This window comes from Aethalodelphis obliquidens, unplaced genomic scaffold, assembly GCF_003676395.1.
Source record: "Aethalodelphis obliquidens isolate GAN/ISIS:26980383/991018 unplaced genomic scaffold, ASM367639v1 scaffold72, whole genome shotgun sequence".
Taxonomy (NCBI): domain Eukaryota; kingdom Metazoa; phylum Chordata; class Mammalia; order Artiodactyla; family Delphinidae; genus Aethalodelphis; species Aethalodelphis obliquidens.
In genome coordinates, this window is record NW_020838016.1 from 6285448 (window position 1) to 6311672 (window position 26225).

At 43.6% G+C, this 26225-nt stretch overlaps 1 pseudogene; it reads right to left on the reverse strand.

Annotated features, from left to right (window-relative positions):
- Positions 1–2084: 2084 nt before the first annotated feature.
- LOC113612078 (trafficking protein particle complex subunit 1 pseudogene) lies at positions 2085–26225 on the reverse strand (annotated as a pseudogene).

Sequence of the window (26225 nt, forward strand, 5' to 3'; positions counted from 1 at the left end):
GTGCACACGGGCTTAGTTGCCCCGAGGCATGTGGGATCTTGGTTCCCTGACGAGGGATCGAACCGCAGTCCCCTGCATTGGAAGGCGGATTCTTTACCACGGACCACCAGGGAAATCCCTTAACTAACCATTTTTAAATTATACAATTCAATGACATTAATTACATTAACAATGCTGTACAACCGTCACCACTATCTATCTCCAAAACTTTTTCATCACTCTAAACAGAACCTCTGTACTCATTTCTGTGCTTGTTTTTCCTCTAGAATATATTGGTCCCTGTGCTGACAGAGTCACGCCTGGTAAGTCATGCCTAGTCAAGAGGTCTCCTCACCTGAGTTTCTTTCATCACAGGATTGCTGTGAGTTCTTTCAGCACTGTACTTTTTTCCTCCATATGCACACCTATTTCAACAAAGCAGATATTATATCAAACCTCCCCAAAACTTGCTGCTTATTACTACAACCCTTTCACTTGCTCACAATTCTGTGAGTCATCAATTTGAGCAGAGCTTAGCTGGGCTTTTCTTCTGCTATTATCAACTAGGGTCATTCATGCCACTGCAGTCTTCTGTTGGCTCAACTAGAGCTGGATACTGTATAATATGGCCTCTTTCTATGAATGAGACATTCAGTGTCTGGCGCTGGCTATGGGCTGGGTGGTATATTTCCAGCATGCTACCTGGGCAGCTGGGTTCCAAAAGCAGCAAGGGAGAGAGGTCAAGACCCACTGTGCAAACATCTTTCAAGCTGCTGCCAGAATCATCTTTGCTCACGTCCCATCATCCACAAGTCACATGGCGAAGCCCAGAGTCAGTGTGAGAGGGGACTTAAAGAAAATACAGATACAGGTAGGCATGGTTCATGGGGGTCATTACTGTAACAATCAGCCACACCTACATACTATTTTGCATTTTTAAAATATTTATTTATTTATTTGGCTGTGCCAGGTCTTAGTTGCAGCACGCGGGATCTTTTAGTTGCGGCATGTGGGATCTAGTTCCCTGACCAGGAATCAAACCCGGGCCTCTTGCACTGGGATTGCGGAGTCTTAACCACTGTACCATCAGGGAAGTCCCCTGTTTTGCATTTTGATTTCTCACTTAACAGTATATTTATTTTCCAAGTTGATATAGTTCTTACAATTACATTTGTAATGACTACACAATAGCCAATCAAAGGATTGCCAAAATGTACTTAATCATTATTACTTAATCATTATTACTCTATTTTTACATTTGTTTTAGTTTTCACTATTATAAATAATTCATTAGTTAAACAGATATTTATGAGTACCTACTATGTGTAAGGAGTTGCTCTGGTGTGTGTGTGTGTGTGTGTGTGTGTGTGTGTGTGTGTGTGTGAGAGAGAGAGAGAGAGAGAGAGAGAGAGAGAAAGGGAGAGAGAGGTTAAGTGGCAAAAAAAAATTTTTTTTTGATATGACCACACTTTGACATATACATGTTTCCTGTTGTGAGAAAAACTGGGGATACAATATCTGGAATCATAAACAGCCAAATACAGAGGAAACCAAATATTTTTAATCAGAGGGCTTAGGTAGGTATTTCTTGAAGTGGCAGCCTAATCTTGGCCCTTAGGAGGGATAAAAGGTTCCTTGGTGGGAGCCCACCTGCGCATGTATGGCTCTGACCCTGTGCTATGTACTCGGCTTGGCTGGGTACACTCTTAGGCACTGACCAGGAGATGGGGCCACTTGTGGTCCTCACAGGAAGGGCTCCAGTCTTGGGCTCAATGTGCTTGTTGTGTCTATCTCTACCTTCTTTCTTCTTCTTTTTTTTTTTTTTTAGTGATAAGAAGTTTATTCTGTACTTCTTGAAGCATCAGGTAGGGGGTAAAACTGGAGAGGGCCTGGTTTGGAGGTGTAGGGACTCTGGTAGGCTTTCTTTCTGTGCCGGGGAGGGCACCAGGGACGGCTGTAGGCTGTTGCCCTGGGAGGGCTACCGAGGGGCTTGACTGGGCTGGGGGTGCTGGGGCGGTGGCACTAGTAGTAGGGGGCCCTCGGGTGAAACAGGTTAGGAAGGGCCCCAGACAGGGATTCTTCTGAGGGGTGAGGTAGAGTGCTTCCTTCAGCCAGCCCGGGTGGAGAAGAAGGGCGGAGAGTGGCCACAGGAGTCCAGTCGGGAGCGGAAGAGCTCATTCTGCACAGTTTGGCCCAGCGAGCACAGGGGATTCTTCACCACCAGCTCCACGTACAGCTCACCGTGGATGTGGTGCAGCACATCTCGGATGGGTCCCACGGCCAAGTCAGTATTCATGACAGCGTGATCCCAGCGGGCATCTCGTACTAATGGAGTTTGTAACGTCTAGTTTGGAAGGCCAGGAAGCCGTCCTTAATGTCCAGTGGGGACATTTTGCTGACAAAGGAAAGGATAGAGAAGAGCATCCCGTACATCAGCTTGTACTCCTCCTACTTGGGGATCTCTGCTTGCTTCTTGCGGTGCCACTCGCAGTAATGCAGACACACTCCATTCCGGTGAAACAGATACAGGTTGTGGACAGTCGTGGGGACTTGCTCCGAGTGCCTGTCACTCCATAGTTCCTATCTCTACTTTCTAGGTCTGTCAGTGTCCATGACCCATACATAGTATGTCTGTTTGCCCCATGAGAAAGTGTTTCATTCATTAATTTATGCATGCATTTATGCACTTATTTACCCAATAATTGATCCATCTATTCATTTGGGCATGTATTCGTACGTTAGCACAGTCGTTTATTTAGTACACATTGACTATAAGAGTTGTGACTTTAAAAAAAAGAGTTATGGGCTTCCCTGGTGGCGCAGTGGTTGAGAGTCCGCCTGTCGATGCAGGGGACACGGGTTCGTGCCCCGGTCTGGGAAGATCCCACATGCCGCGGAGCGGCTGGGCCCGTGAGCCATGGCTGCTGAGCCTGCGCGTCTGGACCCTGTGCTCCGCAGCGGGAGAGGCCACAACAGTGAGAGGCCTGCGTACCGCAAAAAAAAAAAAAAAGAGTTATGACTCTTTACTTTGATGCCAGAAGGATTGATGATAATTAGAGACCCAAGTGGGTGCCCAGGGAAAAGTCCCAGGCTCCAGACCTACAGTCCTGTTGCTGGCATTGTGTAAATCGAGATCACGACGGTGCACTGGCCAGCCGTTCTTGGCCCACTAACTTTGACCAAATAAATTCTTGTTTTACTAAACCCAAAGCAAAATGTGCTGACTAAGCCTTCTTTACCTGTAAAATTGTATTACATTTCTTTGTGATAGGAAAGGTTAGAACAACAGTATGTGACCTTAACAACTCTGGGCACTGAATCTGCACTATGTCACCTGTGAAAAAAAGAGATGTCCCTTCGTTCAAGTCACAGAATTTATTTGGCAAGTTATGTACCTTTGTACTAAGAGATGACGGACATTTTTTTTTTTTTAAGCAAAATTGACACTCCCCATCCTTAAATAGCTTATAATCCAGTTGGAGAAATAAGGCCAGTCCACCTAGAATTATAGATCATAGAACTAAGGAATGTTTTATGTTGAAAGCTGCTTAAAGACACATCTGGTCTGAAATTCCCTACCAAGGTGGAACTCCCCATACAAAGTACTCTGCACTAGAGTCTGTCATACAGCGTGAAGTAAGTCAGAAAGAGAAAGACAAATACCGTATGCTAACACATATATATGGAATCTAAGAAAAAAAAATGTCATGAAGAACCTCGGGGTAAGACAGGAATAAAGACACAGACCTACTAGAGAATGGACTTGAGGATATGGGGAGGGAGAATGGTAAGCTGTGACAAAGTGAGAGTGGCATGGACATATATACACTACCAAACGTAAAACAGATAGCTAGTGGGAAGCAGCCGCATAGCACAGGGAGATCATCTCGGTGCTTTGTGACCACCTAGAGGGGTGGGATAGGGAGGGTGGGAGGGAGATACAAGAGGGAGGAGATATGGGAACATATGTATATGTATAACTGATTCACTTTGTTATAAAGCAGAAACTAACACACCATTGTAAAGCAATTATACTCCAATAAAGATGTAAAATAAAATAAAATAAAATAATAAAATCAAAAACAAAACAACAGAATAAAACAAAAAAACAAAGTACTTTGCAAATAGTCTTTTCAGCTTTGTACCAACACTCCTCTGGTGAGGAAACTACTATTAATTTTTGTAATTAGAAAAGCTGTATTTGCTTAATGTAACACATTGAAAAAATATGGCAGAGTATCAAAGTAAAAAGTCAAGCCTCACCTCAAATCCCTCACCTCCCTACCATTTGTTACAGGATGCTAAGAATGGCTATTTTCTATACTTGTACAAACACATATATGGACATTTCCACCCCATACTTTCAATTGTAATCTGTCTTTTAAATTAGATAACATATACAATATAAAAATCGAAGGGTATGGGGCTTCCCTGGTGGCGCAGTGGTTGCGAGTCCGCCTGCCGATGCAGGGGACACGGGTTCGTGCCCCGGTCCGCGAAGATCCCACATGCCGCGGAGCGGCTGGGCCCGTGAGCCATGGCCGCTGAGCCTGCGCGTCCGGAGCCTGTGCTCCGCAGCGGGAGGGGCGGCGACGGTGAGAGGCCCGCTTACCGAAAAAAAAAAAAAAAAAAAAAAAAAAAATCAAAGGGTATGAAAGAATGTACAATGAAAAGAAAGTCTCTTCTATCCCTCTCCCTTTAGCACCTCAGTTCTGCTCTCCAGAGGCAGCCACTGTTACTACTTTTATATGTATCCTTCCAGGGATAGTCTGTGCGTTTTACAAGCATATATGTTATTATTATTATTATTATTATTTTGACCACACTGCATGGCATACGGGTTCCTAGTTCCCTGACCAGGGATCAAACCCACACCCCCTGCAGTAGAAGCATGGAGTTTTAACCACTGGACCACCAGGGAAGTCCCTCTTTTTTTTTTTTAACACAAGTGTTAGCAGATTAAATACAATATTTCCCCCTTAATTACATATCTTAGAAATTATTCCATACTTAGAGCAAGCTGCTTTATTCTTTTGAACAGGTGCATAGCATTTCATTGTATGGATGTGTCATAATTTAATAAATCAATCTATTTATGACTATTTTGGGGTTCCTGCCCTTTTGCTATTACAGACAAGGCTGCAATGGATAACTTTGACTATACTACATCTTTTTCATGCACACGCAAGGTTGTGGGATAAATATCTAAAAGGAGAATTGTTGGATCAAAGGGCAGATACATTTGTTATTTTGATAGATATTGCCAGTTGCTCTCAGTAGATGTTGTATCAATTTCTGTTCCATTCATCAACTATGAGAGTACTTTTTCCCCATGCTATTACTAGGATATTAATTACTTTTTTTTTAACTTATGCCAACTTGGTAGGTTAAAAATAGTTACCTTTAGCTGTTTTCATTTGCACTTCTCTTATGAATGAAGTTGAGCGTCCTTTCATATATGTGAGAGTCATCGTGTTTATTTTCTGTGTGCCATCTGTTCATATCCTTTACCTGTTTTTCTATTTTTTTTCTCCTTGTTGCTTTTCTTGTAAATATTAGGCTTTATATATACATACGTTTTTGAAAATAAGAACAACTTAAATTGAAAATTTTTTCCAGTTTGTTATTTCTCTTATGACTTTTTTTTTCCATGCAGGAATTAAAAAAATTTTTTTTTAATTTTTTAATTGTTCAATTCAGTGAATGTAAATGAAGTAAACCAGACAAAGAAAGACCAATATTATATGATCTCACTTATATGTGGAATCTAAAAGAATGGACCTCATAGTAACAGAGTAGGATGCTCATTACTAGAAGCTGGGGGTGGGGGAAATGGAGAGATGTTGGTCAAAGGATACAACTTTTCAGTTATAAGATGAATAACTTTCGGGCTTCCCTGGTGGCTCAGTGGTTGAGAGTCCGCCTGCCAATGCAGGGGACACGGGTTCGTGCCCCGGTCCGGGAAGATCCCACATGCTGAAGAGCGGCTAGGCCCGTGAGCCATGGCCGCTGAGCCTGCGTGTCCGGAGCCTGTGCTCTGCAACAGGAGAGGCCACAACAGTGAGAGGCCCACGTACCGCAAAAAAAAAAAAAAAAGATGAATAACTTTTGGAGACCTAATGTATAGCATGGTGACTAGAGTTAATAATAATGTATTGTATTGAAGTCAACTAACATTGTAGATCAACTAACTAAACTAACTATCAACTAAACTATCTATCAACTATCAACTAAATCAACTAACATTGTAGATCTCAAGGGTTCTTACCACCATCACCAAAAAAAAAAAAAAAGTAACTTGGTGAGGTGATGGATTTGTTAATTAGCTTGATTTTGGTAATCATTTCACAATGTATATCCAAACATCATGTTGTATACCTTAGATATATACAATTTCACTTTCCAATCATATTTCAGTAAAACTGGGGGAAAAAAAGCTGAAACTTATTAGTATTTTCTTTTACAGCATCTTGTTTTATCTATTTATTTTAGTGTTTGTTTTACCGTACTGAGCAAAGTTTGTCTATAGCAAGATACAAAACTTCTACCACGTTCTCTTCTAGTACATTTGTTCTTTCACTTTTCACATTCCAACCTTTCCTCCATCTGTAATTTATTTTGCTTTAAACTATAAAGTAGTGATCCAATTGTATTTTTTTTCCAGATTGCTCTTCAGTTTCCTAACACCTTTTATTGAATAACACATTTTTGGGAATTCCCTGGCAGTCCAGTGGTTCAGACTCTGTGCTTCCACCACAGGGGGCATGTGTTCAACCCCTGGTTGCGGAACAAATATCCCACAAACCACCCGGCACAGCCAAAAAAAAAAAATCAATTTTTATTTAATTTATTTTTTTGGCCACGCTGCATGGCTTGCGGGATCTTAATTCACTGACCAGGGATTGAACCCGGGCCAAGGCAGCAAAAGCGCCAAGTCCTAACCACTGGACAGCCAGGGAATTCCCTGAATAATCTATTTTTAGAATACTATCTTTATAATAAACTAAATTTATATATATAAATTATATATAAAATTTTACACATATATATGTTTCTAGGCTTTTAATTTTGTTTCATTGATCTGTCTGCCTAGTGTTTTTGTTTGTTTGTTTGTTTTTTGTTTTGGCTGCATTGGGTCATCGTTGCTGGGCTCAGGCTTTCTCTAGTTGTGCTGACCGGGGGCTACTCTTCGTTGCAGTGCGCGGGCTTCAGTAGTTGTGGAGCATGGGCTTAGTTGCTCCGTGGCATGTGGGATCTTCCCGGAGCAGGGCTGGAACCCGTGTTCCCTGCATTGGCAGGCGGATTCCTAACCACTGCACCACCAGGGAAGTCCCCTGCCTAGTGTTTTTTTTTTTTTTCCCTGTCTAGTGTTTAAAAAACAAAATTCAACCAAGTAAATTTGAAGATCTAATTGACTTTATTTGGGTGGAATCTCATCTAGCAACTAGAAGAGCCTCCAAGGAGTTGTACAATATGGAAGGTTTTTATAGGAAGAAGGGTGGGGAAGGGCAGCTATTAGCAAAAGAAAAGAAAAGATTATTTTTAGGCTAGGGCATCTTTTTTTAGAGGAAGGGAGCAGCAAAGGTTTTATCATGCAGATTGGCTCTTCTTGGTTGGGGGAGGCGGGGTGGAAAGGGAGAGGGCCCCTGTGACAGATTACCTTACTGGTGCTTGCTTGGAAAATTCCAGACTGGTTGGTTAAGATTACATTTCTGGGAGAGGTTGAAACTGCAATTAGATCAGGTATTAAATCTAGGTTTGGCGTCATGGGCTTTTAACATGAGTGATGCCATTTTGGGACTGTGGTTTTCCTTTTAACTTTCCTCATGTCCCTTACCACACTGTTTTTATTATTCTGTGTTTAATATGTTTAATACCTAGAAGAGATGGTCATCTTTTTTTTCCAGAATTTTCCCAGATATTCTTAGAATATAAATTTTAAAATTGTGTAGTTAAAAAAAACTCGATGTTTTAATCCTGGTTATGTTAAATGTGTAGATTAATTTATTGTGAATTGACATCTTTATAATACTGAGTCTTCCTACCCAATATATGTATTTTCCTCCTCCTATCAGACTGTTTTTTGAGGCAACCCATTCTATCATTGGATGATTCTGATAGTTTTTCAATTTCCCGTTGTTTTGAGGTATATCTCTTTATATTTTCTAAGCAATAGTTCTAATTTTGTCATTTGAAACTATACAGGAGTTAACATTTAAAGTGTTAAACATGATCTACAAAAAGCTACATCAGCGTTTCTCAACCTTCTACATCATGGAACACAAATGTGCAGTGAACACTGGGGTAAGTAGATGAACTTCTTGCGATCCAAGGTGATGGTGTTGGTAAGGAGGGAAGCAGGCTGCTCCAAGCCCTAGTTCTGCTGACTTGCTGAGGGAGCTACAGCTGGGACCCTGTGAAACCCCCCCTAGGGCACATCATCTGGGAGGCTCTTCACTAGAAGTTCCACTCCTTGCCCCTCTCCACCTCATTTCTGCTCCCCAGACCTGCTTTTCTTTCTAGACCTTAATATACCAAGCACATTCTCTCTCTCTTTTATTTAAAATTTATTTATTTCATTTATTTTTGGCTATGTTGAGTCTTCATTGCTGCGCGCGGGCTTTCTCTAGCTGCAGTTGCAGTGAGCGGGGGCTACACTTTGTTGCGGTGCGCGGACTTCTCGTTGCGGTGCGCGGGCTTCTTATTGTGTTGGCTTCTCTTGTTGTGGAGCACGGGCTCTAGGCGTGCGGGCTTCAGTAGTTGTGGTTCATGGGTGCAGTAATTGTGGCTCACAGGCTCTAGAGCTCAGGCTCAGTAGTTGTGGTGCACGGGCTTACTTGCTCCATGGCATGTGGGATCTTCCTGGACCAGGGCTCGGACCCTTGTCCCCTGCATTGGCAGGCGGATTCTTAACCACTGCGCCACCAGGGAAGCCCCGCATGTTCTCTTTTCGGGATCTTTGCCTTTGCTCTTCCCTCTGCCTAGCTGGCTACGGCCCCAGAAGTTCGCACAGCTGGCCACTCATTCTCTAGCTCACTGGGCAAACATACCTAAAGGAGCACCCCTCTCCTGCCCCAAGTCATGCTACTTTCTTGGTATCACATCAGTTTTAGAAATTTCCAGATGATTTGTGTGTTTGTTGTCTCTCTCCCCACCACTAGAATATAAGCTCCAAAAAGGCAGAAGTCATGTCTGTTTTGTTCTCTTCTGTCCCCAGAGCCTTACACAGTGCCCTGCCCATGCACTCAGTTTGCTCTGTGAATGAGCGAAAGGGCTTCCTACTCTGGATTTTGAAGGATCTTTTTCATGACCACTTCAGTTCTTATTCCCAGCTTGACCTCTCTGTACTTACCTACCTACTTCCCACAACCAAACTTCTTGGTCTGATCAAAGGGCTGCTGGAGGAACTGTCCAGCCAGTTATGACTCCTGCTATCTACACTGTCTCCCCACTGCTTTGGCCATCCTGGCCACAGAGACACCACAGGACCTTATCATCCCCCTGGCAGAACCCAGATAATACTGTCTGCAGTATTCTCAGGATCCGTTCAGTTTAGTAACCTTATCAAAAACGGAAATGAGGTTAACTTGGCAGGAAATGAGGTCAGTTTGGCAACTGTTGGTGAAACATTGTACAATGTAAGAGTTAACAGTCTGAGTTAACAATGCAAGCCATGTCATACAGCAGTGCAATAGGAAGATCAAATGGACCATGAGCCGTGCAGGGCAATTTGGGCTCAGAGAGGGAATATCCCAGTAAACTGATGATTGATCGCTTTCTGTGTACCTTGGACAGGTGAGTGAGTGTATAGTTGAGCACTGCTGAGTCATCCCAACCTGGGATAAAGATCTCTCAGGGCATTGTAGGAGAATGGCTTTGGTTAAAATCAATAAGCACCATTTTTTAAGCCTCCCATACCCTGTGCTAAGCATCTGTTATCTCTACTCCTCCCAATATCCCTAAGTTGGTGATGTTAACCATTTCAGAGAGAATGAAAAGGAAATTTAAATGACTAAAGGACCTACCCAAGGCCTCAGGGTGTGTGATAAGGCAGGGAGTCAGTCCAGCCCACACACCCACCCCAGTTGCTCCCCCTTTTTTTTTCCTACGCTAAATGAGGAGGAAAATGCAAATATAGGGCTCTAATCTATTTGTTTTACTTTTTTTTTTTTTTTTTGTGGTACGCCGGCCTCTCCCGGTTGTGGCCTCTACCGTTGCAGAGCACAGGCTCCGGACGCGCAGGCTCAGCGGCCATGGCTCAGGGGCCCAGCCGCTCCGCGGCATGTGGGATCTTCCCAGACCTGGGCACGAACCCGTGTCCCCTGCATCGGCAGGCGGACTCTCAACTACTGCGCCACCAGGGAAGCCCCAATCTATTTTTTTAAATTGAAGTATAGTTGATTTACAATGTTGTGCTTCATTTCTGCTATAGAGCAACGTGACTCAGTTATACACATATATACATTTTTTAAAATATTCTTTTCCATAATGGTTTATCCCAGGAGATTGGATATAGTTCCCTTTGCTATACAGTCTAATGAATTCTTTTGCAAGCAAACATCGGTTTGAATCTATCTACTGGGATATAACATGCTTAATCAATTCTGAAATGTTATATTTAAGCCTTTGGAATTATTCTTGTTAATGGGCCACATACAGAAATAGAAGTTGAGTCAATATAGAAAGAAAATCTACAGAAAAGTCTAGGATGGTTATCAGAGATGATCAGCACACTCAAATTTCCATATGTTACAGTCCATCAAAGCTAATAGATATAAAAGCTAATCAACAGAATAGACCCATAAATGAAAATAATGATGCTATTAATGTAGATGAGGGGGCTTCCCTGGTGGCTCAGTGGTTGAGAATCTGCCTGCCAATGCAGGGGACATGGGTTCGAACTCTGGTCTGGGAAGATCCCACATGCCGTGGAGCAACTAAGCCCGTGCGCCACAACTACTGAGCCTGCGCTCTAGAGCCCGCGAGCCACAACTACTGAAGCCCGCGCGCCTAGAGCCCGTGCTGTGCAACAAAAGAAGCCACCGCAATGAGAAGCCCGCACACCGCAACAAAGAGTAGCCCCCGCTCGTCACAGCTAGAGAAAGCCCGTGCGCAGCAATGAAGACCCAACACAGCCAAAAATAAATAAATTAAATAAATAAATTTAAAAAAATGTAGATGAGGGATACAGTTGAGCTGATTAACCTCCTGTTTCAGCCACATCTTTCCTGAACTTGTGGAGACCATGCTGCAATTATAACCAGAAAGAACAGAGGCTAACTAGAATGATAACTCCATGTGGAGGACATTTAAAGTTTTCATTGCAGGCTCATATCTCCCCATTTCTCCTGGATAATTATCACCACTGGCTGCCTCCCCCTCCCTCACTGCTAATGACACACACACACACACACACACTCTGGCAGTACACCAGGTTGTTTGAACTGGCACTAGGGAAAGGAGTAAAGTTCTTCTTGGCTGGGAGGTGCAGTCTGAAAACTGCCAACAGCTATTGTTCCATTCACTTGTAGAAACTTGACTGAGACAAAGTGGTTGACCTACAGAGAGATGCACAGACAAGAAAAGGAAGGGGAGAAAGAGAGAGTCAGTCTTACTTGCCATTGCCCTTGAGGCTGTTTCTGTGATCGTCTAAGCTAGTAGAGCTGGGTTTCTTTCACTTGGCAGGCTAACTGTTTACCGTTTTCATTCCAAGCACCTCAACCATCAGCTTTCTATTGGCTGTTTGAGGTTCATCCCTTCTGATGGGGGAGAATTCTGTTTTGTGTGTATTGGTGTGTGTGCGTGTGGCCTCACCCATTCTTTCCTGGGAAATCTCCCTTCCAGTCTCCGCCCCTACCAGCCATGTGTTCTCAGGGACTGTACATAAGTTTTAATACTCACTTGAAATAAAGTGAATTCTACTTTTTAGGTCAGCCTCATCTGTTTAAAAAGAATCTGTTTGGTGTTTTTCTTTCATTTTACCCCTAAAACTAGATGTGGGCAAGCCTTGGTGTAAACTGTGGAATAGAAGATAAAGCACTAGAATGGACTCAGGGGCCCGGATCCTCGCCTGGCTGTGTGACCTTGTGCAAGTTTCTTGAAAGTTTTTGAATCTGTCTTCGTCTGTTAAATGAAATGAGTATGTGCAAACATCTAGTACAATGCCTGGCACACATTGCATGCTCAGTAAATGTTTGTGAAATGAATAATTTAATGAGGGAATTGAATCCTAGTATCCCTTTTTGAGTTTACTATATGACAGTAAATTCCTTTTGGTCTTTAGAGCTCTACCCCACTCTTAGTCCACTGAGACCAAAGGTTATACCCCTCCTCTCCTGTTTGTTGAAATATCAAAGCCCTGGAAGACAGCATTTGATTGGTAGAGCTTCTGTCACATGCCCCAAGGGGGCAGTGAGAGGAACTTCCTATTGAAAGAATCTTCTAGGGACACTTGCAGCTTCCTAGTAAGTAATTTATGCTCAGGAACTACTAGTAAAGTGAATACCAAGGCAAACTTATCATAAAATGATCACACTATACTTCAAAATCAAATATATTCACGGAGTCAATTATTTGTGCCTTTTCCCCACTCCTTTGGGAGAATAATCGGATTTGTCTACTGAAACTCAACAGCTTTGCCATCAACCAAAAACATTTATGAAGCTTCAGACTATGGTAGAAGAGCAGGGGATGTAAAGAGGTGGCAGGTCCAAACCTTAATCATGAAGACCTTGGCCATTGCAAAGACAATATTACTGCCACAGTGTTCATTTATAAATCAGCAAGTACGTTTGCTATAGGAACTTCTAAAATATTCTAGGGTCTAGATTGTGACAGCAGAGGACCAGAGGGTTTTTTTTGGGAAGGGGCCATGTTGGCCGGCTGGCGGATTTTAGTTCCCGGACCAGGGATTGAACCCACATCCTCGTCAGTGAAAGTGCGGAGTCCTAACCACTGGACCACCAGGGAATTCCCAAAGAGGATTTTATTTTTTATTGTTTCCCAGTTTTACTGAGCTATAACTGACATAACATTGCATTATATTAAGGTATACAACATAATGATTTGATATATGAAGCTTGCAAAATGATTACTGTTAAGGGATTTTGAAACACTCTCGGTAACTTTCATTTTGGGTTCTGTAATGGATTTTCATCTCCTTATTGACTCTTGTATACTAAATGTTTATTTCCTCTGATTATAAATGTATCCGTGGATTCTTATCCCATAGTGTATAAGATCACTATTATATAAAGTTCAGATGCTAGCGTAACTGGTGGCTCCTTCTCCAGACGTCAGGGCCCGCTCACTGAGGTGCAGGTTCTGCGCACCCCAGCAGATGCAGTCCTGCGCAGGCGCAGCTGGAACCCCTACGGAGTAGTTTTCTAAGACTGACCGAAGGTTGGCTTGCTCCTCCTGCGGTTAAGTTTAAAGGAGCATTTTCCAAGGGTCTTTTCTAAACCAGAAATGTAGATTTGCCCTTGTGGTCTAGGTAAACACTTTCCCTCCTGAATTAGGCTCAAGTGTTAAGGAATCTCATGGTGCAGTAAATGCCCTTATTCAGGTTCATACCACCTTGCAACCCGATTAAAGGGAGCAAAGTTTAGACTCTGTGGGGTCCTGATCCTGGCAGAAGCAGTGACCAGTCTCACCTGGGGAGACTTCTTTTACTAACTGTTGTCTTTTGAGTAGTTGTTTTCAATAATCAGCGTCAGCCACAGCCAGGGAATCCTCAGTCCCCTTTTCTGACCCTCAAGCCCAATCAGTCCTGCACCTTGGAATGCCTTTTCTTCCTGCTTACCCCAGAGCGGTCTGAAGATAGTGGATCCTGCTGGGCCATTCCTGTGCCCTGGGGCTAGGATCTGGAGTTTCAAGTCATCAGCAAGGGAGAGTCCTTCCTGAGCTAGTGGCCTTGTCTTTCACCCAAAGGCAGAGCTTGAAAGAAGATAGTGACTTCAAAGGAAGAGGGAGAATTCCAGACTAGAGATAAGCTCCAGAGAAAGTGAAAGAAAGAAGGATAAACAGAATTTGAATACCATTCAGTCTGTCAACTAGGTTAAAAAATTAGTCATACATAGAAAAGGAGCTGAAAAGATTAACATTAAAATGTTGACAGATTTTTCTTTTCTTAAAATTGATTTATTTAATTTATTTTTGGCTGCGTTGGTGCGTGGGCTTTCTCTAGTTGCGGTGACGGGGTGGGGGGGTGGGAGGGTGGGGGGGTGGGAGGGTGGGCGGCTACTCTTCATTGCAGTGCGCTGGCTTCTCATCGCGGTGGCTTCTCTTGTTGCGGAGCACGGGCTCTAGGGGCACGGGCTCAGTAGTTGTGTCTTGCGGGCTCTAGAGCGCAGGCTCAGTAGTTGTGGCACACAGGCTTAGTTGCTCCACGGCATGTGGGATCTTCCCCGACCAGGGCTCGAACCTGTGTCCCCTGCATTGGCAGGCGGATTCTTAAGAACTGCCACCAGGGAAGCCCCAGATTTTTCTTTTAATATGAGATTACAGCTGATTTTTCTTCTTTTTAAAAAATAATTATTCTTTTTTATTGACATATCATTGATTTACAATGTTGTGTTAATTTCTGCTGAACAGGGCAAAGTGATTCAGTTTTCTTTATATCCTTTCTACCAGTAGGTGTTACCTTTTCCAGTTATTTATTTATTTATTTTTAGCACTGGCTTTAGGCGCGGGGGCTCAGTAGTTGTGGAGCATGGGCTTTGTTGTTCTGTGGCATGTGAGATCTTCCCGGACCAGGGCTTGAACCCATGTCTCCCGTAATGGCAGGCAGATTCTTAACCACTATGCCACCAGGGAAGTCCCTACCGTTTCCTTTTTTAAGTTGGGTTTTTTTTGTTTGTTTTTTTTTGTTTTTGTTTGTTTGTTTTTGTGGTACGCGGGTCTCTCACTCTTGTGGCCTCTCCCATCATGGAGCACAGGCTCCGGACGCGCAGGCTCAGCGGCCATGGCTCACGGGCCCAGCTGCTCCGCGGCATGTGGGATCTTCCCGGACCGGGGCACGAACCCGTGTCCCCTGCACCGGCAGGCGGACTCTCAACCACTGTGCCACCAGGGAAGCCCTAATGACTGGTTCTTATGCAGTACAAATGCATATCTTCTTTGCTTCAGTTTGGGACAGTTATGAAGGGCAATCCTAGCTTCAGAGCTCCCCCAGGGATTGCTGCAGCCTCTGTTGCAACCTGCTACTACTTGGCAACCTAACTTCTCTCTTGGCCGCGTCTCACTTCTCTCATTCCCTCACAGATGTTTCTGAAAGTACTTCCCAATAACCCACGCGCACACAAGTTTGTCTGATGGTCTATTTCCTGGGGTACCCAGCCTACTGCCATAGGCAATAAATTATTGAGTGATGGAGTGTAGGTGGGTGGGTTTTTCACATTTTGCTCCCTTACATAAACTGGAATAATTTATTTATGAGACTTGTATAATTTTTAATTTGTGTTTAAATATTACCATTAAATAGAAACTATAATAACAAGGTTGAGCTAACTTTTAAAAAAGAAACTCTCATGCCCCCATAACTCTCCCCCTTCCCACCCAGTAGTCTCACTACTGTAGCACAAGTCATTTCATTTCTATGTACTTCCCTGAGCAGGGATCACACATGGTCATATTTTTGCCTGGCTTGCTGTGGTGGAAGGAACCACATAGTAATGAAGATTTCTCATAAAGGTGGACTTTTCACTGCTCTATATGAATGCTGAAAGAGCAAGGCACACTTGAACCAGAACAGGCATTCAGAGCATTCTGAGAGCCATTGTCTCCCGCTTGGGTCCAGAGCTGGTGAGTGAGTTGTATTCCATGAAAAAGGAAATTCCTGGAGGAACTTCACTTCATATCACACAGCCTCTGAGCCAAAGGAGCAGAACTGAAATCCAGGGTTCTGAGCTGCAGATTCTCAGTGCAGCTTTCTTTCCACCAAAGAAGGTCTCCATTTTCTTTTTCTTTCTTTTGTGTGTGTGTGGGGGGAGGGGTCACGCCATGCAGCTTGTAGGATGACCTGGGATTGAACCCGTGGATTCCTAACCATGGGGCCACCAGGGAGTTCATTCCATTTTCTAAAGGCTGAATATTCTCTGATTAGGATCCTCCTCTAGATGAACAGAGCAGGTGTCTGTTCTCTGACAAGGGCAGAGGAACTCTTGTCCTTGGAATGGAAGAGAATAGAGAAACCTGTTCAAAGGACCTGCTAATCTCTGGTCACCCTGAGGAAGTATCTGTGGTCCTCAGCTGCCCAGGAGTCACTTCCTCCCCCAACTTTTCTCCAGAGTTGTATTCTCAGGTTTCCCTGGGGACTGATCTCCAGAAGCTGTGGGGAAACACTCTCCCACTAGTTATTGTCACACATCCATGAAACTCCCCATTTAGGAGTCAATAGCTCAGGTTGGGCAATGAACAATTAACCACAAATGGGGTGGTTGGAGACTTCCCTCAAAACTGAGGAATTTCAAAATTGTCTGTGTTTGTTGATCCAGGACAGTTGTGCTTTATAACAAGTGTTGATGAGGACATGGAGAAATTGGAAGCTTTGTGCCTTGTTGGCAGGAACGTAAATTGTTACAGCCTCTGTGGAAAACATTATGGCAGTTCCTCAAAAAATTAAAACTGAAATTACCATACGATCCAGCAAACTCACTTCTGGAAGTATGTATGTATCTGGGAGAATTGAAAGCAAGGTCTCAAAGAGATATTCTCACACCCACGTTTACAGTGGCATTATTCACAATAGGTAAAATGTGTAAGCAGGCCAAGTGTCAGCTAATTAATGAATGGATAAACAAAGTGCTATATACATACAATGGAGGATTATTCAGCCTTAAAGAGGAAGAAATCCTGATACATGCTACAACATGGATGAATTTTGAGTATATCATGCTATGTGAAATTAGCCAGTCACAAAAAGACAAATGCTGTATGTATGATTTCACCTACGTGAGGTTTCTAAATTAGTTAAATTAATAGAGACGGAAAGTTGAATGGTGGTTGCCAGGGGGAGGGGAATGCGGGGAGTTGTTTAATGGGCATAAAGTTTCAGTTTTGCAAGATGGAAAAGTTCTGGTGATTGGTTGCAAAACAATGTGAATACAGTTAACATTACTGAAGTGTACGCTAACAAATGGTTAAGATGATAAATTTTAAGTTATGTGTTTTTACAATTAAAAAACATAAAACACCAAATGAACAGGTCAAAAAGCAAATTAGATAAAACTGAAGAGGGAATTAATAAACTAGAAGATATAGCTGCAGAAATTATTCAGAATGCAAAACAGAGAAACAAAGAGATGTTAGGAAACATGAATGATGCAATGAGAGGTCTAACACACAGACAACTGGGCTCCAGAAGAAAAGAATATAGAAAATAGAAAATAGATATTATTCAAACACAAAATGCCTGAGAAATTTTCCAGAATTGGTGAAAAATATGAACTCTCTGGTTCGGAAATCAGAATGAATCTCAAGAATAAAAATAAATCCAAACTTATAGACTTTTTTTTTTTTTTTTGCTGTGCTGCATGGCTTGTAGGATCTTAGTTCCCCAACCAGGGGTTGAACTCGGGCCACTGCAGTGAAAGCTCCAAGTCCTAACCACTGGACCGCCAGGGAATTCCCCAAACCTACAGTCTTTATAGGGAAACTGCAGAAGATTGAAGACAGGGAGACTATATTAATAGCATCTTGAGAGCAACACAGATGCATGATCAACTACTGAAGGCTGTAGGTAAATGGGTAAGTAGGCAATGGTACGTCACACAATGTGTACATTGTACATTAATACATGGAATAGTCAGTGCTAAAAGAAATAAGCTATCAAGTTGTAAAAAGAGTTGGAGGAAACTTAAATGCATATTACTAAGTGAAAAAAGCCAATCCGAAAAGGCTACATACTGTATGATTCCAAGTATATGACATTCCAGAAGAATGCAAAAAAGTTTTGCAAAAACATTGAGATGGTAAAGAGATGAGTGGTTGGCAGGGGTTATTGGGGAGGGAGGGATGAATAGGTGAAGCACAGGATTTTTAGGACAGTGAAACTATTCTGTATGATAATATAATGGTGGATACATAGCATTATACATTTGTCCAAACTCATAGAATGTACAACACCGAGAGTGAAACCTGATGTAAACTATAAACTTGGAGTGATAATGATGTGTTAATGGAAGTTCATCGATTGTAACAAATGTACCTACCACTCTGGTGACTGATGTTGATAGTAAAGACAGTCTGTGTGTGTGTAGAGGTCTGGGGTAAATAGGAACTCCTTGTACTTTCCACTCAATTTTGCTGTGAGTCTAAAACTCTGAAAAATAAAGTCTATTAAAAAAATCCAAGAGGGCTTCCCTTGTGGCGCAGTGGTTGAGAATCTGCCTGCCAATGAAGGGGACACGGGTTCGAGACCTGGTCTGGGAAGATCCCACATGCCATGGGGCAGCTGGGCCCATGAGCCACAACTACTGAGCCTGCGCATCTGGAGCCTGTGCTCCTCAACAAGATAGGCTGCGACAGTGAGAGGCCTGTGCACCGCAATGAAGAGTGGCCCCCACTCGCCGCAACTAGAGAAAGCCCTCGCACAGAAACGAAGACCCAACACAGCCAAAAATAAATAAATAAAAATAAATTAAAAAAAAAATCCAAGAGGATGAAAGACCACCCAAGCATCCAGAAAGAAAAACAAATAACCAACAATAAAAGGACAATTACACTGACAGCAAATATCTTAAAACAAAACAATAATTAAAAAAAAATTTTTAACGAACAGACTTGTGGTTGCCAAGGGGGAGGGGGAGTTGAGGAAAGGTTGGATTGGGAGTTTAGGATTAGAAGATGCAAACTATTATACATAGAATAAACAAAATGGCCCTATTGTATAGCACTGGGAACTATATTCAATATCTTATGATAAACCATAACGGAAAAGAATATGAAAAAGAATGTACATATATGTATAACTAAATTACTTTGCTGTACAGCAGAAATTAACACAACATTGTCAATCAACTATACTTCAATAAAATACATTTTTAAAAAAAAAGAAGCAAATCCAAATAAATTTGAGAAGCTGCAAAAAAAAATTTTTTTTTTAAATACACATAACAGGGACTTCCCTGGAGATACATTGGTTAAGAGTCCGCTTGCCAACTCAGGGGACATGGGTTCGATCCCCGGGCCGGGAGGCTCCCACATGCAGCAGAGCAGCTGAGCCTGTGTGCCACAACTACTGAGCCTGTGCTCTGGAGCCCGTGAGCCACAACTACTGGCCCCATGCGCTTGGAGCCTGTGCTCTGCAACAGGAGAGACCACTGCAGTGAGGAGCCTGGGCAACGCGATGAAGAGTAGCCTCCGCTCGCTGCAACTAGAGAAAGCCCATGTGCAGCAAAGAAGACCCAATCCAGACAAAAATAAAAAATTAGGGCTTCCCTGGTGGCGCAGTGGTTGAGAGTCTGCCTGCCGATGCAGGGGACACGGGTTCGTGCCCCGGTCCGGGAAGGTCCCACATGCCGCAGAGCGACTAGGCCCGTGAGCCATGGCCGCTGAGAGTGTGCGTCCGGAGCCTGTGCTCCGCAACGGGAGAGGCCACAACAGTGAGAGGCCCGCATACCGCAAAAAAACCCAACAAAATACAAACAAAAAAATTAAAATAAAATAAAATACACATAGCAAGAATTTAAGGTTGGTTATTGCTAGGTATGGTCATGCCCTATTCCCCTACTCCCTTATCCCTACCCTCTGTTTGTCCTCATTAATGTGGATAGTAGCTTTTATTTTCTAAGTAGGAGAAGGGATAGGCCAAGGTGAAGGAAGAGAGGAGAAAGTTTATTGAGGGAGGAAAGGGTGTTTGGTTTTAAATAGTGATATTGACCTTGGGAGAGAAGAGATCTAGAAAGGCCATTGGTCCGTTTCCATTTTAGGGGGGTAAGATTATTCCTACATCAGCCTCTATGGGCAGGGGACCACTGCAGACACTTTCAGTGATGGTGCCCATTGTATAGGAGCTTAGAACTCTAGATACATGATCTCATTCAGTCTCTGAGAGAAGTTGCTCACCAGCTCCGTTAGACGATGCCAACCACAACATTTCTAGATATCTTGGTTGGTGTTATGCTTCCTGCTCTTTGTTGGTTGAAATTCTGCAGTTTCCCTCTGATTCCAGCATTTCTTTTTGCTTATGAGCAGAGTAAAGCAGGATAAGGTTTTGAAAATTTTGATCTCCAGCCTGAACCTTTCTCAGGAACTCCAGGCTGCTAACTGAGTATTGCCACTGGAATGTCTAAATAAGCATCTCAAATTTAATATGTCCAAAAATCAAGCTCTTGATTTAGTCCTTTCAACTTGCTTGTCTTGCTCTTTTTCCTCTCTCAGAAAATGGCAACACCACCCTTTGAGATGCTTAGGCCCAAAACCTGGAAGCATCTTTCTCTTCTTTTGTCTCTTGTACCTCATGTCCAATCCATCAGGGAATCCTGTTGGCTCTATCTTTCAAAATATATCCAGAATCCAACCACGTCTCATCACCTCCACTACTACCATACTGGTCCAAGTCTCCATCATCTCTTAGTTGGATTACTGCAATAACCTCCTTAACAGTCACCCATGGTAGGACCTCAATAAATAATTGTTGAATGAATAAACGAAGCAATTCTCAGGTATGAGTTATCTTTGGCTGTTTGATGGGTCGTGGTTAATCTTGAGACCCTTTACCATATTTTGGAGAGAGAGTGGGAAGAAGTAGTATTTGGGCAGCAAGTACTGTGGGTCCATGGAGGAGACAATGGAGTGGAAAGTTGAAGCAAACTTGAAAAATACAGGAGAGAGGAATCAGTAGAATTGGGACTCTGAGTGGGAATCAGCAAAGACAATCCAGGTCACTGAGTGTCCTTGTCCCTGCCGTTGTGATTGCCTATCCTTTGCCTGTATAGAGAGCCTGACTGGATACCCTGCTTCCCTCTGTTGACCCATCCAACCTGGGGTCCTGTGAGGTGATTTCCATGAAGCCTGGAGGTGAATGACCCTCACTGAAGACCAGGTGAAGAGCAGTTTCCTTCCGAGCTTCAGAGATGCCTCAAATGAGGGAGGGAATTGAGTGGATCAGGCAAGCTCCTGGAACTCGGGCTGAAGAGGAAAGTAAAGGAAGGCATCTAGGTGTGGCTTGGCCTGAGATTGCTTCCTCTGCTGCTTGGCAGCCCCATGTCCCCTTCTCCTCCCTCTCCCCATAGGAGACCCAGCAGCTGCTTCCAACAGTCTGGGTCTTCTGCCTATATTAAGAACCCTTCCAGAAGTTCATCCTTCTTTCCCCTGACTCTTCTTAGCCATTCTTCCAGTAGGCACCTAAGGCGTGGTCCCCTGCTCTTGGTCACTCAGGGACTCTTCTCCAGACCAGCTAATGGAATCCGGTTTGGAGAAAGTGCTTGGCTGGTTCCCCTACATGTTGAGTTCAATTTCTTCCTCTGGGTGTGTTTTAGCTTCCAACTGGGATCTTTGCCATAGTAATTATAATAACCACACTCTGCATGGAGGATCTTAAAGCTATATAGGCAAACAAACAGAAAGGAGTTCTTAAGGAAAGTCAAGTAGTTATCAGAGTCTCTAACCCCACCAGACCCGGAAGCTCTATACTCGCCTCCCCATAACTTAGTGAACATTGTTTAAGCAGCTTGAAATTCTTTCTACAACCACATTGAAATTGGACATCCTGAGGGAAAGGGAAGTTTCCCCACCCCAACCCTGCTCCTCCCCAAGCCCTCCCCTTCCAGCCAGTAGCAGTGTTATTCACCTGACTGCTTGAGAGAAAACCCTAGAAGTTCACCTTCATTTTTCCTTATCCCTCATTTCTCATCCTGTGTATCAACAAGGCGTACTGTATATGCAACTAGAGATGATCACACTAAGTGAAGTAAGTCAGAAAGAGAAAGACAAATACCATATGACATCACTTATATGTGGAATCTAAAATATGACACAAATGAACCTGTCTGTGAAACAGAAACAGAATCACGGACCTAGAGAACAGACTGGTGGTTGCCAAGGGGGAGGGGGTTGGGGGAGGGATGGAGTGGGAGGTTGGGGTTAGCAGAGGTGGGCTGTTATATACAGAATGGATGAGCAACAAAGTCCTTTTATAGCACAGAGAACTATATTCAATATCCTATGATAAACCATAATGGAAAAGAATGTTTTAGAAAAGAAGGTATAGGGACTTCCCTGGTGGCGCAGTGGTTAAGAATCTGCCTGCTGGATGTGGGCCCAGTGCGACTGCATTGTCTGATTTTTCAAGAGAGGCCAGAAAGTGGGTTTTCATATAAAATCTCCTGAATCTGAAATGTTGACAACAAATTCAGCTGAAAAATAATTATAACTGGGGGTGCTTCTGGAGTGCTGGCCATGTTCTTACCTTGACCTGGGTGATAGTGGCAAGGGTGTTTATTTTATACCTAGCTGTTAAGTTGAACATGTAGGTTTTAAATAATTATCTGTGTGTATGATATGTTTCATAATAAAAAAATATGTTTTTAAAAGGAAAAAAAAAAAAGAATCTGCCTGCCAATGCGGGGACATGGGTTTGATCCCCGGTTCGGGAAGATCCCACATGCCACAGAGCAGCTAAGCCCATGCACCACAACTACTGAGCCTGCGCTCTGGAGCTCGTGAGCCACAACTACTGAGCCCATGCATCACAACTACTGAAGCCCGTGTGCCTAGAGCCCATGCTCCACAACAAAGACAAGTTACCGCAATGAGAAGCCCACGCACTGCAATAAGGAGTAGCCCCCACTCACTGCAACTAGAGAAAGCCCATGTGCAGCAACGAAGACCCAACGCAGCCAAAAATAAATAAATAAATTAATTAATTAATCAAAAATTTAAAACTAAAAAAATAAAATAGAAGGTGTATGTGTGTGTGTATATATATATAACTGAATCACTTTGCTGTATAGCAGATATTAACACTACTTTGTAAATCAACTATACTTAAAAAAAAAATTCAGGGCTTCCCTGGTGGCGCAGTGGTTGGGAGTCCGCCTGCCGATGCAGGGGAAACGGGTTCGTGCCCCGGTCCGGGAAGATCCCACATGCCGCGGAGCGGCTAGGCCGGTGAGCCATGGCCGCTGAGCCTGCGCGTCCAGAGCCTGTGCTCCGCAACGGGAGAGGACACAACAGTGAGAGGCCCGCGTACCGCAAAAAAAAAAAGTTCATTAAAAACAAAAGAACAAACACAACAAAACAAAACAAAAAAAGAACAAGGCCTGCTGTGTCTACAGAATATGCCCAGAATCTATTTTCTTCTCTTCACCGCTTAGTGACCGTTGTGTTTGTGTTGAACAACTGCAGTGATGTGCTAACTGGTCTTCCTGCTTCTACTCTTGTCCTGCTGTAGATCACTCCCCCCGGAGCAACCAGAGCCATCTTTCAGGGGCAAGCCCATCCCACTATTATTCTGCTCATAACCCTCCAAAGGCTCCCACAGAACTTCTGATACATTTCAAACTTCTTACCACAGTGCGCGAGGCTCTGCATGATACGGCTCCAGCCTTCCTCTCCCACCACACGTCTTATTACCCTCGCCCTCAGCCACACGGCCTTACCTGCTCCTTCAGTGTGCCGAGTTTGTTCCTGCCTTAGAGCCATGGGAGTTGTTAGCAATGCTTAAAATGCTTTGTGAAGATTTCTTCATGGCTGGCTCCTTAGTATTTAGAACTTAACTCAGTACTATCGCTCCCTAATGAAACACCCCCAAACTCAGTGGCTTCAGAACAGCAGTTATCTGTTTCGCTTATTATCTATCTGTAATATGGGTAGGGCTTGATGAGGAAGATGCATTTTTGTTCCACATGGCGACAGCTGGGGCAAATAACCGAGATCCGAGGATCTGCTTCAAAGATGGCTCACTTTCATGGCTGGCACACTGGGGCTGGCAGTCGTCTGTTAGTTAAACCAGGGTTGAAGGCGAGGGACCTTGGTTGTTCAAGGGGTCCCAAGAGAGTCAGGTGGAAGCTGTGATGTCTTTTATGACCCAGCCTAAGAAGTCACATAGCATCACTTCTATTGTACTTTATTAATTTTGCAAGTCGAAACACCTGTCCAGGGACTTCCCTGGCGGTCCAGCAGTTAAGACTCCGGGCTTCCACTGCAGGGAGCGCAGGTTCCATCCCTGGTCAGGGAACTAAGATCCCACATGCTGCGCGGCCAAAAAGTAAATAAATAAATAAATATTAAAACAAACAAACAAACAAAAAGAAACACCTGTGCAAGTTCAAGTGGAGGAAACACAGGCTCTACCACTTGAAGGGGGAGCAGCAGGGTTCTGCAACAGCACACAGAAATAGGAATACTGCTTTTCCGGATGACTCTCTCTGCCACGGCTACCTCCTCAGTGCAGCCTTCCCTGACAGCCCGATATAAATTCGCTTCTCCTCCTCACCCCGCAGAGTCATTCTTTACCATTTCAGTCTCTGGCTTATTCACAGCAAGTTGTCTTGCCCATTTATTTGCTCACTTGCCGCCTGCTACAAGAATATAGTCCCACCTCCCACCCGCTCCTCCAAGAGCAGGATCCTTGCGTGAAGGGAGGCCAGACCACAGGCTGTTGCACTAGGTTCTGGCAGTTGCAGTGGGAGAGGGGAAGGCTATTTAGAGATATGTAAAGCCAGTCAGATTTGTGACCGACTGGCTGTGTGGGGGGAAGGGGGAAGGGAGGACCCTGGATTGCTGGTCCATCTCAGAGCGAGGAATACCATGACACTGAAGGTGTGCATGGCTTAGGACTACCTGGCAGGGGCCACGCTGAGTGCTGCATTACTGGGGGTAAGTGGTGTTAACGTGTGTGGAGAGTCTGGTTAGATGGTCACCATACCCCTTTCTTGACCTTTCCAAGAGTCCAGGCACATCTCCCAGCTCTCTTCCAGTTAGGTACGGGCCAGGTGAAGTTATGGCCAAAGAAATGTAAGTGGCAGCTGAAGGATGTCACTTTAAGGCATGGTATTAAAAGCCATCCCGCAACATCCTGCCCCCTTCTCCTTCCTTATAGGAGGAGTGTGAACCATGGCAGCATCACAGATGGGAGAGGCCTGGGTTCCTGAATGACGAGTAGAGTCGAGAACCACCTTTTCACAATCTTTTTTTTGGTTCATGACACAACAGTTTTGAAGAGAAAAGGACAGTTGTAGAGTATCCCCACGTACAGGATTTATCTCAATGTTTCTTCATGTTGTTATTTAACTTCCTCCTCTATTCCTTGCATTTGCTGCAAATGGAAAGTCAGCTCTGTAGCTTGATTCGATTCAGATTAACATTTTTTAGTAAGAAGTATTTCAAAGTTAATGTTGTACTTTATATTGCATCCTATCAGGAGGGACATCAACGTCTGGGGTCCCACCTTCGGTGATGTTATGTTTGAAGACTGAGCTTAGGTGGTGGTTGCAGATTTCTCCATCATAAAGTCACTTGCCCCTTTTGCAACGAGTATGTAAACTATGGGGTAACCTTTGGTCACCATTGTGACATCCTGTTCCTGACCAATATTGCACCTAATATTTTTAGCATCCACTGTGGTTCCTTCCCTCAACTGTTTATATTAAGTATTTTTCTAGCATTTCTTGAGCAACTTACTATGTACTGTGCCCTCTTCCAAGGGTTTTACCTGTATTTTCTTTAATCATCACCATAACCCTATGAGATAATTTTATTTTCTCCGTTTTATAAGTGAGGAAACTGAGGCATAGAGAGGTGTATTAGTTTCCTATTGCTGCTGTAACGAAAGTCCACAAACTCAGTGGCTTAAAACAACACATTTATTATCTTAGCTTTCTGGAGGTCAGAAGTTTGAAATGGGTCTCACTGGACTAAAATCAAGGTGTAGGCAGGGCTGCTTTACTTCTGGAGGATCTAGGGAAACATCTGTTTCCTGACCTTCTCCAGCTTTTAGTGGCTGCCTGCATTGCTTGGCTTATGGTCCCCTTCCAGCTTCAAAGCCAGCAATGGTGGGTCGAGTTCTTCTCATATAGCATCGCTCCGATCTTGTTTCTATTGTCACAACTCTTCTGACTCTGACGGAATCTCACTTCAGTCTCCCTCATCCATTTTTAAGGACCCTTGTGATCACACTGGACCTACCTGCATAACCCAGAACAACCTCCGTATCTTAAGGCCAGCTGATTAGTCCACCTTAATTCCACCTGCAACCTTAATTCTCCTTTGCTATATAACCTAATGTATTCACAGTTTCTGGGCAT